The sequence below is a fragment of the Schistocerca piceifrons genome, unplaced genomic scaffold (genome assembly GCF_021461385.2).
Source record: "Schistocerca piceifrons isolate TAMUIC-IGC-003096 unplaced genomic scaffold, iqSchPice1.1 HiC_scaffold_402, whole genome shotgun sequence".
Lineage (NCBI taxonomy): Eukaryota > Metazoa > Arthropoda > Insecta > Orthoptera > Acrididae > Schistocerca > Schistocerca piceifrons.
This window is the reverse complement of record NW_025728628.1, coordinates 55,001-65,000: the sequence shown is the minus strand read 5'-3', so window position 1 is coordinate 65,000 and position 10,000 is coordinate 55,001.

The window sequence follows — 10,000 nt, the reverse complement described above, 5'->3', positions numbered from 1 at the left end:
TTAACCTAACCTATGTTGTGCCTTAACCTAACCTATGTTGTGCCTTAACCTAACCTATGTTGTGCCTTAACCTAACCTATGTTGTGCCTTAACCTAACCCATGTTGTGCCTTAACCTAACCCATGTTGTGCCTTAACCTAACCCATGTTGTGCCTTAACCTAACCCATGTTGTGCCTTAACCTAACCCATGTTGTGCCTTAACCTAACCCATGTTGTGCCTTAACCTAACCCATGTTGTGCCTTAACCTAACCCATGTTGTGCCTTAACCTAACCCATGTTGTGCCTTAACCTAACCCATGTTGTGCCTTAACCTAACCCATGTTGTGCCTTAACCTAACCCATGTTGTGCCTTAACCTAACCCATGTTGTGCCTTAACCTAACCCATGTTGTGCCTTAACCTAACCCATGTTGTGCCTTAACCTAACCCATGTTGTGCCTTAACCTAACCCATGTTGTGCCTTAACCTAACCCATGTTGTGCCTTAACCTAACCCATGTTGTGCCTTAACCTAACCCATGTTGTGCCTTAACCTAACCTATGTTGTGCCTTAACCTAACCTATGTTGTGCCTTAACCTAACCTATGTTGTGCCTTAACCTAACCCATGTTGTGCCTTAACCTAACCCATGTTGTGCCTTAACCTAACCCATGTTGTGCCTTAACCTAACCCATGTTGTGCCTTAACCTAACCCATGTTGTGCCTTAACCTAACCCATGTTGTGCCTTAACCTAACCCATGTTGTGCCTTAACCTAACCCATGTTGTGCCTTAACCTAACCCATGTTGTGCCTTAACCTAACCCATGTTGTGCCTTAACCTAACCCATGTTGTGCCTTAACCTAACCCATGTTGTGCCTTAACCTAACCCATGTTGTGCCTTAACCTAACCCATGTTGTGCCTTAACCTAACCCATGTCGTGCCTTAACCTAACCCACGTCGTGCCTTAACCTAACCCACGTTGTCGCCTAACGTAACCCACGTTGTCGCCTAAACCTGCTCTGTAATTGTTATACGACTCGTTCAATTAGTGTAGTGTTGCCCACCCGCAACCCTCGCAATATAGTTCGCTACTCGCACTCCCCGCTCCCCTGTGTATCGCTTCATGTTAAACACCTTGCAAGTCTTGCTCACTTTCCACATGCTCCTGCTGTACACTGTAATGTGGATGGCAGCAGGACGTACATGCCGCCCCTCCCCACGTCCCCACCTTGCCCCCTGCCTTCGCAAGCTGGTTGGTGAGAACTTTGCATGTTCAATGCCCTCCGCATGCGACGTACTCAGGCTACGTTGTGGTGCGGCCTGTGTCAACTGTCCGCTAATGTCGTACGCGTAAACCACAATCTGTACTGCACATTCGTCCTTATGTACTGAATGATACATCGTGGCACATGTGTGACCGTACAACGACTGCGCCCAAAAACGGCGGACCATACAGTGCAAATATTGTGCACGCAGCTACGTGTCGTCTCCCTATGAGAGCTGGATTGCAGTGTGGTACGCCATAGAGACGTGTGGGAGGAACGGACGCCGTGGATGGCGATCAGCATGAGCTGTCTGTTGATGTATTCGGACCTAGTCGTCTCTCCTCACACACCGTGATGGCATGGTGCACCGCGTTCCATATCTGCGACATGCTACAGAGGCCGGTTGACAGTCGTTCGAGCAATGGACATCGCATACGTACGGGGGCCACCTTCCACGTATTGTCTAGGCGTGCACATTTTGTTGCGTGTATGTGGGCAGACGTAGTGTGGCGTGACACCTGACACAGGCATGCAATAATCGTGGAAGTTGCAAATGGCGATGGACGCCTGCGTTTTCTGGTGAAGTTACGCAAATGAACAAATGGTAACCTGTTGTGGTGCGGTTGTTCTCGCTAGGGGTGAATCGGTGATGGCGACGATAGGTTGAGGTACTAACCGGTTGTTCCAGCGATACCCACCATGCCGACGAAACTGAACGGCATCTGGGTGTGAAGCGATACGCGGCGGTGGCTGGGTGGGACCGTCCCCGGCCGGTGAGGGGGCGCCTCCCGGCGTGCTGGCCGCGCGGTGCGTGGGCGCACGCGCTACAGCCGGCTGGTGGGGGCGGCCAGTGGCAGGCGCGCCGGCCGACGGACGCGGCAGGCGTCGCAGCTGCGCGCCGGCGCACCCTGCGCGCGGCGCCGTGCGGCCAAAGTAGGTCCTCGCGGGCCCGGTGCGAAGCGCGGTGGACATCTTCAGTGTGCTGGTCCGATTGAGGACTGTGTGCGTTGAGGATGCGCTGCCGCCCGGCGCTCGGCGCCGCGACGCCGTCTGCTGCTCGGTCGCCCCAGCGGTTCTCGCTGGTGGTTTGTATCGCAGCTGTGCGGATGTGTTGGCGCGTGCGCTGTGCTGGGAGAGTTCGCTTCGGCACCCAAGTGGGGCTTTTGTCCTTCTGTGGCGCTGGCGTTGGAGCTGCCGGTCACCGTAGGTGGCGCGTGTTGTCTCCCGCCGGCAATGCCACGACAGCACGCTCCCGGGCCTCTGTCGGCAGCGGCAAGCTCAGTTGGGAGCACGGGTGGTCGCACCGAAAGCGTCTACTCGCCTAACTCCGGGCGATTGCGCCTCTCTCGAACCCGACCAAGTACTTGGGACGGCGCTGCGCGCCGCCGGGACCTGAGAGGGTTTCGAGGTGTATTGTGCAGGGGAGCTCAGCCTCCTCCTGTTTTGCAGAATGATTGAGCGGACGCTTGCGTGTTCGCGCGGGCCCCCGGGACACACTCCCGGGCGGCCGGCTGCTCAGCTCTAGTTGACGCAGCTCCCTGGTTGATCCTGCCAGTAGTCATATGCTTGTCTCAAAGATTAAGCCATGCATGTCTCAGTACAAGCCGCATTAAGGTGAAACCGCGAATGGCTCATTAAATCAGTTATGGTTCCTTAGATCGTACCCACGTTACTTGGATAACTGTGGTAATTCTAGAGCTAATACATGCAAACAGAGTCCCGAGTCTGGCGTGAGGTCAGTCGCTTGACGGCGCGTTTCGGCGCGGGCCCGCCCGTTGCCGGCGCGCCGTAAGGCACGGAGGCTCGCACTGGGGCGTATCGCTTTCCAGTCGGGCGTGCCGCGGCAGTCCTCACTCGGGGAAGTGAAGCGTCTCTTACAGCCTCTCCTTCCCAAGTAGCTCTTTCCGCCTTCCCGTGGTGCCAGACGTCAAGCTCGGCATTCTGCCTTGCGTCAAAAGGGAGAGCTGCGACCCAACCCGATGCGAAAGCGAAGGGTGCGTGGCACAGGGGGAGCTGTGTCGAGGGACCGAACACCAGTCCCTTTCTGTTCGCAGGGCACAGACCAGCAGGTGCTCTGCATGCCGGCGACCTCGTTCGTCGGCGCGGGATCGCGGCGCGAGTCGGCAAGGGTGCTTCGCCGCGCCCCTGGGTAACCGGGGCGTGTTCTGCCAAACCCAGGAGGTGGTGACATCGCCTGGGCTAGGTTAGATGGGCCCAGACCGCCGAACGACTGGGGGACCGACCCACCACCTGAGTAGGAGTGGGTCCTTGGCCTTCAGGTGGAAACTCGGGCTAGTAGGCGGCGAAGGGCGAGGGGTGCATCCGCCTCTCCGGAGTGCGGGGTGCACTTGCCGAGGAGCGTCGAGTGAAATCGTCGACGACGAGGCCTTCGACGGGGACCAGTGCGCTGGCAACGGCGCGCTGAACCCTGCAGCTCAGGAGTGCCCTTGACCTAGGGGCGAGGTCGGTGGGCGAGCTGCAACAGTCCCCCCCCATGCCAGAGGAGCCGGTCCGGGGCAAGAGACGGGCTCCCAACTTTTTTCACTCGTCAATAAATCATGGCTGACCAAGAGACGAGTGAGTCGAGTGTTATTTCGAGGTGTTCGACACTTACTGTTCCCACCCCTGAAGAGGGCCTGGGGCAGAACGCAGAGAACGTGACAGAATGGCATACTAAGATAAATCAATTGTTGGACACTAGTATCAAAAACGGTAAAATTAGTAACACAGCAGTACTCTCAATTAAGAAGGAGCTCGCCGCCTGGGCTATCGCTAGCGCGAAGCTCGAGGGACGACTCGAGGAATTGGAAAAGGAAAATGAACGACTACGGAAACAGCCCACCAAAACGTGGGCAGGAGTGGTCGCACAAGCGGCCACCAAAGCACAATCCACAAAAGAGACAATTGAAAAGGTATCCAAAAAGCCTGACACGGCTGTCTTCTTAAGACCCCTGCCAGGCCAGGATATCAAAAAAGTACAGGAATTATTTACAACTACCATAAATCCTGCAGCAGACAAAATAAAAATAAACAAGGTAAAGGCAACAAAAAACGTTGTTATAGTAGATGTTGCGACTGAAGAGGACAGGGACAAAATATTAAAACATGAAAAACTCAAAAAGGTTGTCAAGTGTGAACCGCCCAAAAAGCGGAATCCCTTAGTAATCCTATACGACGTACCCACTGCAATAAATGAAAACGACATCTATGAGACAATAAATCAACAAAATTTTGAGAACATGAGTCTGGACGATTTCAAAAAAGAGTTCAAATTACGATTTAGAACTGGACCCAGAGAGCGCGATGTTGTACACCATGTAGCTGAAGTTTCGGGGAATATGTGGCGTAAGCTCACTACTATGGGCAGAATCTACATGGGGTTCCACTCGATAAACGTTAGGGACTACCTTGTAGTTCCCCGGTGTCATAATTGTGGAGACCTCGATCATGTTCACAAACACTGTGAGCGAAAGCCGGCTTGCTCCAGGTGTGGTGCAGAAGATCACACCAGGAAAACGTGTGGCAAAACAGGGATATGTATCCCTTGTACAAGACGAGGAAAAAAGAACTGTAATGCCACGGGAAGAAATTGCCCCACATATAGGTTATTAGAACAGAGACTTATCTCGAGAACTGATTATGGCTGAGTCCATATCAGGCGGCAGGAAGCCTAAGAGGAAGTCTCCGAGTAAAAGGGCGAGGGATGCACTAAGGGCCAGCAGATTTAGGGAGTTCTTACAAGGAGTTACCAATATCCGAATCATGAAAGTAGACACGAAAGATGCTGGTGTACAAACGGACCCCTGTGGTTACATTGGTGCTTCCTCTCCCCCAAGACGGGGACTAGGGTCGCTTAAAGAGCTAGAACGACCAAAAGGGCATCCTGTGGCAAAACCACAGACGAACGTACCAGAGAAACAAGACATACAAGTCAATGTAATAGACAGTACATTTTCCTCTACCAACTCTGGTATACAAAAAGGTTTGGGCGTAGATCCCAAAAGGGTATACCCCAACCTAGAACACGCACTACAATTAGCACGCCTGGAGGAGCCGGCGGTCCTCACCACAGCCCTGAGGCATGTGGTACGTGTCGGTCATGAATACGGCAGAGACGTCACCTTCTCGGTGATGGAGGCTGTCGACAGAATACAGCTGAAGACAATGAATCTCCCCACCGACTTTGGAGCCCTGCGTGACCTGATCAAAAAAGTATTTGACAGACGAAATGAGAAATTTGATCTAGATGAACTCTACAGTCAATCTGTCATAACAAATGGAAGAATAGCCCACGACTGGAATAGGAACTGGCCCGAATCACATATAAGAACATATTATGCACGAGACCCATTTAAACGTAGGACAGATTAACTCACATAACAGCAAATTAGTCATGCAGGAACTCCGCAGAGTCGTGGAGGAGAGGAGTCTGGATGTGCTCTGTTTGCAGGAACCATACTCCCTGGCTGGGCGAATCCCATTTGCGGCAGCAAGTTGGCAGGTCATTCACAGTGGAGCAGAACCCAGAGCAGCTATAATAATCATCAACAAAGCGCTAAGAGCCACAGTTCTCTCCCAGTTTTCCGACGATCACTGCAACGTCGTGGAACTACAAACACCAGCTGGAGTACTATACATCATAAACACGTACTTCCAGTACGGCCGGACAATAGATGAATTCCTTGACAAGCTTACACAAGTAACCACGGCGTTGCGGGGACGTCGATGTGTTATTACAGCAGACATAAATGCCAAGTCCCCCCTGTGGTTCAGCGGCACACGAGATGACCGAGGAGAAAAGGCTGAAGAGACCATCATGGCGCTACAGCTAATGGTCGCCAATAAGCAAGGAAACCCGCCCACCTACGCAGGAGGTGGGGGCGAGGGCACCAACATTGACGTTACATTGGTCACACCCAATCTCGCCACCAAAGTAACAAACTGGATGGTCTGGGACCAGGTAACAACCAGTGACCACAATCTTATCACATTCTCATTGGGAGACGAAGAATGCCGCTGGGACATGGGGTGGGAGACACAGCTAAACTACAACAGAGCTGACTGGGATCGCCTGGCAAGGGAGTGTGAAATACCGACATTGCCCGACGGTGACGAAAATGTCGAGGGATACGCAGAGGAGCTGGTGAAAGCAGTCGTAAGGGCGGTAAAGGCCGCTGTACCAACCAGGAGGAGAGCCGTAGCGGCCTCTCCGTCACCATGGTCAACCGAGCTGGGACAGATGCGCCAGTCTGTCAGGAGGGCCAGGAGGTACTACCAGCGAAGTGTCGTCTGGGAAGAAAAGCAACGTTGGCTGCTGAGATATAGAGAGGCCAAGGAGCACTTCCAGCAAGAGCTCAAAGCCGTGAGGCTACAGAGCTGGGAAAAGTATGTACAAACGCAACTAGCTACAGACCCATGGGGTGTACCATATAAGTTGGTGCGGGAAAAGATCAGGTCACCCATGGTGTTGTCCACCGTCAGGGATCAGGGCAGGATGACGGAAACCTGGCAGGAGACTGCTGAGGTCCTCCTCCGTGTCCTGCTGCCTGACGATGGCGAAAATGAGGACTCTGAGGCACAGCAGCAGATTCGGAGACAAGATCTAGAGGAATACCGAAACAACAATATGGTATATCCCTTCTCCGAGGAAGAAGTAGCTACACAAATAAAAGCCCTTAAAAGAGGCAAGGCTCCAGGCCCAGACGGCATCACCGCGGAGGTGGTGCAATTCCTGGCTCCCCAATTGGTGGCACCTCTCACAAAGTTGTACAACGAGTGTCTGCGGCTCGGGAAATTCCCCCAAATATGGAAAAGGGCTACAGTTGTAATAATCAAGAAAAGTCGAGACAAAGATCCACGAGAACCCAAATCCTACAGGCCCATATGTCTATTAGACACACTGGGGAAACTTTTTGAGAGGTTGCTGGCAGACAGACTGGCAGCACATCGAGTGTTGTGCGGGATGAGTAACAGACAATTCGGTTTCAGGACAGGGAGATCGGCGTCTGACGCCATCGCCCTGGCTGCTGAGGTCTGCGCCTCTACCCCGCACAAATACGTGGTCGGCATCATGGTGGATATCAGTGGCGCCTTTGACAGCCTGTGGTGGCCCTCGCTCTTCTCTCGATTGCGAGAGAAGGAGTGCCCTGCGTCGCTATATGGCTGTCTCAGGAGCTATTGTGAGAATAGGGAGGTCTGGCTATCGTCCCCTAGCGGAAGAGTAAGCAAAAAGATCACCAAGGGGTGTCCACAGGGGTCAGTCCTGGGGCCACTCTTTTGGGATGTTAATATGGAACCTCTTTTGGACAACCTTCAGAACAGCGACGATGTGCTAGAGGGCATAGCCTACGCGGACGACCTCCTCCTGCTGGTTGGTGGCCGTAGCCGCGAAGACTTAGAGCCGAAAATTGAAAGGGCTATAACAATCCTAAGTACATGGTGCCACCTGTCCAAAATGAAGATTTCTCCAACAAAATCTACATATCTACTCTTAAAAGGACAACTAGTTAGAAATCCAACTGTGAGGATAGACGGCTCACCAGTTCTTCGACGCCATGAAGCGCGATACCTGGGCGTAGTCGTCGATGAGAGGTGGACATATACATCACACATAGATACCGTTACACAAAAATCCTTGGAAACATTAAATCATCTCATTGCAATTGGACACAAGCGATTTCACCTACCACCAGAACTAATCAAATTATATCATAATAGCATATTGACTTCAATTGTAGGATATGGATCAGGAATCTGGGCCCACAGACTCACGAGGGTTATGCCTGCCATGGCTGTGAGAAGAGTGCAGCGGAGCATGTTACTAAGATCAGTGGGAGCATACAGAACTACACCTGGAGGAGCCCTAACAGTACTGATGGGGCTCTGCCCGCTCGACATTAAAATCCGGGAGCAGGCAGCATGGTACTGGATAAAAAAGGGAAACAGGGACAAAGTAGTTGAATTGATGGGGATATACGTGGGGAACAAAATTGAAATCAAACGAAGGGGGGAAGAACTTTGGCAAGAACAATGGGATAAAGAGGAAACCGGTCGGCGAACACATGAACTGCTGCCCAATATTAGGGAAAGGTTACAACTAAAGCACTTCACACCATCACGAGGACTGCTGCACTTCCTCACAGGTCATGGACCCTACCCGGCATATCTATGCCGGTTTGGGAAACGGGCGACACCAGCGTGTGACTGTGGGGCCACACCAGGCACCCCGGAACACGTGGTGTATGAGTGCCACCTCTTCGACGATGTAGCCGCGCAACTTCGTCAGCAATTACCAAATCACGACACGTATCACCTGCTCAGGCATGAGGACCACTTTACAATCTTGAATAAATTATCTAACGAAATATCACTCAAAGTGATAAGGGACTATTTAAGGAACAACAATTAAGACCTAACTATTCCCAAATTAGACTCTGCGCATTCTAACCTGTTCCGCCGAGGCGAGGACCTGGCCAGCCGCTTTACGGCTGGAATCCGCCATGCCTGGGATTAGGAGGTAGGGTGCGCCCAACTACCGATTGAGACACTCACCAACTTCGACACTAGGTTAAGATAGAGTAGACGTAGGATAAGCTAGGATAGAAACCATTAGTATAGTACTGCAGCGTATTGAAACTCCGGCCAGCCTGGTGCCAGGGGCACGTTCACCGGGATTAGCTCGGTGAACAAGGCCAACAATGTAGGTTTATACTATTCTGGCACAAATGTAAACGCTGCAGGTAGAAGTAGCTTAGCATAAGTAGAATATAACAATGTAGGAAAATAGACAGAAGTGCCCATAGTGTGAGCAACAGAAAAGTAACAAATTGTGTTAGCTGTAGTACTAATATAAAATACAAATGTATCAAATAGGACCCACTAATTGTATAAGGTGGTGGGTTGTTTGTATGATATAAGAATATTGAGAATAAAGATTTTTTTTTTTTAAAAAAAAAAAAAAAAAAACAGAGTCCCGACCAGAGATGGAAGGGACGCTTTTATTAGATCAAAACCAATCGGTCGGCTCGTCCGGTCCGTTTGCCTTGGTGACTCTGAATAACTTTGGGCTGATCGCACGGTCCTCGTACCGGCGACGCATCTTTCAAATGTCTGCCTTATCAACTGTCGATGGTAGGTTCTGCGCCTACCATGGTTGTAACGGGTAACGGGGAATCAGGGTTCGATTCCGGAGAGGGAGCCTGAGAAACGGCTACCACATCCAAGGAAGGCAGCAGGCGCGCAAATTACCCACTCCCGGCACGGGGAGGTAGTGACGAAAAATAACGATACGGGACTCATCCGAGGCCCCGTAATCGGAATGAGTACACTTTAAATCCTTTAACGAGTATCTATTGGAGGGCAAGTCTGGTGCCAGCAGCCGCGGTAATTCCAGCTCCAATAGCGTATATTAAAGTTGTTGCGGTTAAAAAGCTCGTAGTTGGATTTGTGTCCCACGCTGTTGGTTCACCGCCCGTCGGTGTTTAACTGGCATGTATCGTGGGACGTCCTGCCGGTGGGGCGAGCCGAAGGCGTGCGACCGCCCCGTGCGTGCTCGTGCGTCCCGAGGCGGACCCCGTTGAAATCCTACCAGGGTGCTCTTTATTGAGTGTCTCGGTGGGCCGGCACGTTTACTTTGAACAAATTAGAGTGCTTAAAGCAGGCAAGCCCGCCTGAATACTGTGTGCATGGAATAATGGAATAGGACCTCGGTTCTATTTTGTTGGTTTTCGGAACCCGAGGTAATGATTAATAGG